General features: G+C 41.9%; 1 non-coding gene across 1 annotated transcript; it reads right to left on the minus strand.

The window, feature by feature from the left end:
• Positions 1 to 5,450: 5,450 nt before the first annotated feature.
• On the minus strand, positions 5,451 to 5,554 carry LOC120366252 (small nucleolar RNA U13). Its single transcript, XR_005580983.1, has one exon. It is a non-coding gene; the product is annotated as a small nucleolar RNA U13 (small nucleolar RNA).

The following is a 5,554-nucleotide window of genomic DNA, read 5'->3' on the forward strand; positions in this document are numbered from 1 at the left end:
ATTTCCCATGTTACCTCAAGGGACAGCAACTTGCCAAACTTTCCTCCAGCTTCCAATAAACGAGTCCTCACCAACAATCTCCTGTAGGCCTTTCCAGCTTACAGTAATAGACTCCTCAAGACCCTTCAAATCTCCACCCATTGCTCAGTCCCAAAGCCAATGTCATATATTTTGGGTTGTTATCAAACCACCATTGCAAAATTGTAACTGAGACAATGAAAGCGATCTGACCTAACCAACTCCATCTTGCTTCTAACCTCCAAGCAAGATGGAGTTAGTTAGGTCAGATATCTTAGTTATTCATTCCTGGGCATAGGCTGAACTAACTTTGGGAGGAAGTTAGTTTACAGTTTTGTTTTGTTTTGAGACGGAGCCTTCTCTGTCACCCAGGATGGAATGCAATGGTGCAATCTCAGCTCACTGCAACCTGTGCCTCGTGGGTTCAAGTGACTCTCCTGCCTCAGCCTCCTGAGTAGCTGGGATTACAAGCATGCGCTACCACACCCGGCTAATTTTTGTATTTTTAGTAGAGGTGGTGTTTCACCATGTTGGCCAGGCTGGTCTCAAACTTCTGACCTCAAGTGATCTGCCCGCCTCGGTCTCCCAAAACGGTGGGATTATAGGCATGACCCACTGCACCTGGCCATGGTTTATAGTTTAAAACAAAGATGATAACAGCCCTTTCCCACAACAAACCTCCTTTTTGCCTGGGCACTGGACTGCCTTTGTAGGAGTAACAAATTAACCACAAGATTAGAAATTATTGTTTGGGAGTCCTGCTGCAGGAGGCTGTAAGATTCTGACCCTCCCTAAACTGTTCCTAAGATCAGTGCTTGAGATATTTTGCAGACCCTGCACTTGATGGATCAGCTGGCACCACTCAGATCGATAAAATGGCTCATCTGATCTTATGGCCCCCACCCAGGAACTGACTCAGCACAAGAAGACAGCTTCAACTCCCTATGATTTCATCTCTGACCAGACCAATCAGCACTCCCAGCTCACTGGCTTCCCCTCACCTACCAAATTGTTCTTTTTTTTTTTTTTTTGAGACAGAGTTTCGATTTTGTTACCCAGGCTCTAGTGCAATGGCACGATCTCGGCTCACCGCAACCTCTGCCTCCTGGGTTCAGGCAATTCTCCTGCCTCAGCCTCCTGAGTAGCTGGGATTACAGGCATGCACCACCACGCCCAGCTAATTTTTTATATTTTTAGTAGAGACGGAGTCTCACCATGTTGACCAGGATGGTCTTGATCTCTTGACCTCGTGATTCACCCGCCTCGGCCTCCCAAAGTGCTGGGATTACAGGCGTGAGCCACGGTGCCCGGCCCAAATTTTTCTTAAAAACTATGATCCCTGAATGCTTGGGGAGACTGATTTGAGTAATAATAAAACTCAGTCTTCCACACAGCTGACTCTGTGTGAATTACTCTTTCTCTATTGCAATTCACCTGTCTTGATAAATTGGCTCTATCTAGGCAGCGGGAAAGGTGAACCAATTGGGTGGTTACAGTTACTGAAGCACTCCATTTCCAGGTATCAAATTCTGTTCCAGTTATCAGTTGTGTAACAAACTATCCCCAAACTTAATTGCTTTATTTTTAAAAATGCATTATTTCACTCAATTTTGTGGGCCAATATTAGGGGTGAGGCTTAGATTACCAATTCTTCTGCTCCACCTGGAATTAACTGGGGTCAGTTGATGGTATTCAGCTAGCAGTTGGGACAGTCTGGAGGTTCCAAGACTGCTCCACTTCCATGATTGACATATTGGCAAGGACAATTGAAAGGCTGACCCATGAAGGCTAGGCTCATCCAGGTCCTTCTAGTCTCAATGCCTATCCATGAGGTCTCTCCAGAACAAATGTCAGATATCTTACATGACACCTAAGGACCCCAAGAAGCAGTGTTTCAGGAAATAGGATGTGGAAGCTTTCAGTCTTTTAGGGTCTGGGTTTTGAAACTGAAACAGCATCATTTCTGTCATATTTTATTCATCAAAGCAGTTACAGAGTCTGCTCAGATTCAAGGGGAAAGGATAACTAACTGGGATAGCCCACAGTCTAATAAGGTGAGTAGATACCTTCAAAGATAATCCTAGATGTTAATAGGGAAGTGTACCAAATGCTGGCAGAACACTGTATAGGTGTGACTAGAAAATATCTATCGTGGGGAAAGGGAGGATCAGGGTGGGCTTCCCAGAGAAATGACTGTAGTGTTGAGTTTTAAAAGACGAAGAACACTGGGGGTGATGGCTAATGCCTGTAATCCCAGGACTTTGGGAGGCCAGGGCAGGCAGGTCACTTGAGCTTAGGAGTTTGAGACCAGCCTGGCTAACATGGTGAAACTCTGTCTCTACAAAAAATACAAAAATTGCCCAGTGTTCTGTTACCTATTGTTCACACACTAAGCAAATCATTCTACTTCTCCGTACTTTTCTTTCTCTGAAAGCGCTAAGGACTGTCCCTTCCCATCTTGGAATACAGAGCCCCATTTGTCAAAAATAAGCTTGACAAACATACTATTCTATCCACAACTTCACTCTCATTTTTCTAATTTTTTTAATTGCAAAAACCATTTTTGAAGCAATAATATTAAGCGAGAAAGAGAGAGAACATTGCTGACAATCCTCTCCTATTGAATCGTTTTGATTTTTCTGTATTACCTTGGTGACCATTGTCTCCAAGTTCCATAATTCTAGTCTCTATCAGCATGTCATTTTTCCATTGTTTTAATGAGAGAACACATTTCGTTGTATTTTCTGTATTTTTAACTAAGTATTATATCCCAATAAATTTTCTTTCTTTTTTTTTTTTCTCTACTGGCTGTCAAGAACAAAATTTTTATGTTTTATTCATGCATATATCCAACAATTAATACAGTTCCTACAATGTGCTAGGCTTTTTTTTTCTTTTGAGACAGGGTCTATTGAAGCTCATCATCAACAGAAAAAATAAAATAAAATAAAATAAAATAAAGAGACAGGGTCTCTCTCTGTTGCCCAGGCTGGAATGCACTGGTGTGATCACAGCTCACTGCAGCCTCAAGCTCTCAGGTTCAAACTCTAGGGTTCAAACAATCCACCCACTTCAGCCTCCAGAGTAGCTGAAACCACAAGCATGTGCCACCATGCTCCACTAATTTTTTTTATTATTATTATTTGTAGAAACTGGGTCTCCCTGTGTTGCTCAAGCTTGTCTACAACCCCTGGACTCAAACTATTCTTCTGGTTTGGCCTCCTAAAGTGCTGGGATTATAGGCATGAGTTACTGTGCCCAGCCTCTTGTTTTATTTTTATATATTTTTTGAAGATAGGGTCTCGCTCTATTGCCCAGGATAGAGTGCAGTGGCAGAATCATAGCTCACTGTAGCCTTCAACTCCTGGGCTCAGGCAATCCTTCTACTTCAGTGTCCTGAGTAGCCACTGTGCCCAGCTTAGACTCTATTTTAGATGCTGAGGATTGTTAGTAGTGAATAAGAGAAGGTCCTTGCCTTGTGAGCTTAATTCCAGTGGAAGAGACATGCAATGAACAATTCATATATAGTAAAATGTCAGGTGTTATCAAGAAAAACAAAGCAATGTAAGAGCATGGAAACTGGCACTGTGGAGTATGACCATTTCAGAAAATAACCTCATGGAGTGAATATATGATTACTGTACTTAATCATTTCTCTATGATTAAACAGATAGCTATTTTTGAGATTGTCTTCAGTGAACAGCTATATATATAATTATACATACTTCTTTATTTTATTTTTATTTTAAAATTTTATCCCATTTGGGGAGCTGAAGATGAAAAATAATTATTTTCTCCAGGAAGAGGAATACAGGCAGTTTTAATTCCTTATTTTTCTGTAGAATACTATAATCACCATAATTAATATTTTAGATGTCTAAATGTTACCAAGAATCTAAATATGTTCTATGTGTAGTTTTCCAGTGTATCATGACATTTCTCTCTACATGCCTTTATCCAAGCTCTCTTCTTTCCTTGAGTCCTCCTCTGTCTACAGTCAGTCCCACCCCACCCAGCTGCTCTTCCTCTTCCTCAAACAACACTTGAGTATCATCTCCTCCCAGTCTTTTTAACCCCTCTAGACCAATGTTTCTCAAACCTTTTTTTTTCTTTGAGATAAGTCTCACCCGGGCTTGAGTGCAGTGGTGTGATTTGGCTCACTGCCACCTCTGCCTCCCGGGTTTAAGCGATTCTCCTGCCTCAGCCTCCTGAGTAGCTGGGATTACAGGCGTGTGCCACCATGCCAAGCTGATTTTTGTATTTTTAGTAGAGATGGGGTTTCATCATATTGGCTAGGCTGGTCTCGAACTCCTGACCTCAAGTGACCTACCCTCATGAGCTACTGCACCTGGTGCCTTTTCTTTTCTTGTTTTCTTTTTCTTTTTTTCTTTTTTTTTTGAGACAGAGTCTGGCTCCATTGCCCAGGCTAGAGCGCAGTGGCACAACCTCAGCTCACTGCAACCTCCACCTCCTAAGTCCAAGCGATTCTCATGCCTCAGCCTCCCAAATAGCTGAGACTACAGGCAAGCCCCACCATGCCCAGCATTTTTTGTATTTTTAGTAGAGACAAGGTTTCACCACTTTGGCCAGGCTAGTCTCGAACTCCTGGCCCATCTTAGCCTCCCAAAGTGCTGGGATTACAGGCATGAGCCACCCACCAAGCCTGGCCCCAATATTCCATTTTAAATTATGTTTTATATTAGGTCACACTCTTTGGTCTAAAGGCACTTCCCAAGGGCTCTTTTTCAAAACCAGGTTAGGAAGATCACCGAATAGCTACTTCCTTACATGGGAATACACGTTTATGCCAAAGGCATTCAAGATAAGCCTTGTCCCATTCTCTTTACCTGTGAATATCCATGTGACAACAGGCAAGTTACTTAATCTCTCTGAAGCCATATTTGTATTTCTGTAAAAGATGACTGTCACTATACCTTCCAGGTCTCTTATGTGTCTAGTTCTTTCTAATAAATGGCAGTTGTGTTTATACACACTAACAACTGTGGCAGAGTGAGGTAGCTCATGCCTCTATACCCAGCACTTTGGGAGGCTGGGATTGCAGGTGTGGGCCACCACGCCTGGCTCTATAAAAATTTTAAAAATTAGCCAGGTGTTGTGGTGCATGTCTGTGGTCCCAGCTACCTGGGAGGCAGAGGCGGAAGGATTCCTTGAGCCCAAGAGTTCAGTGTTGCAGTGAGCTATGATCTTTCCACTGCACTCCAGCCTGGGTGATGGAGGGAGACCCTGCCTCTAAAATTAAATTTAAAAATAAGAAAAATAATTGTGTAAAAATGTTCATATATGATTAGTAGTAGATATACATAATATAATTTAATAATATATCCCATTTTTAATCATTGTATATATTCCAACTGAATGAAATCAGAGACAAACTCATGAAGAAAGTGATATTTCAGGATAATTTTTTTTCAAGTCAGACCTGTAATGTGATGATGTCATAACAAGTTTCCAGGGTGGCACATCTCACACATGCACATAATTACCCAGTCTTCACGCTTATGAATTACAAAAGGAT

This window comes from Saimiri boliviensis, chromosome 11 (assembly GCF_048565385.1).
Source record: "Saimiri boliviensis isolate mSaiBol1 chromosome 11, mSaiBol1.pri, whole genome shotgun sequence".
In the NCBI taxonomy this organism is placed as follows: domain Eukaryota; kingdom Metazoa; phylum Chordata; class Mammalia; order Primates; family Cebidae; genus Saimiri; species Saimiri boliviensis.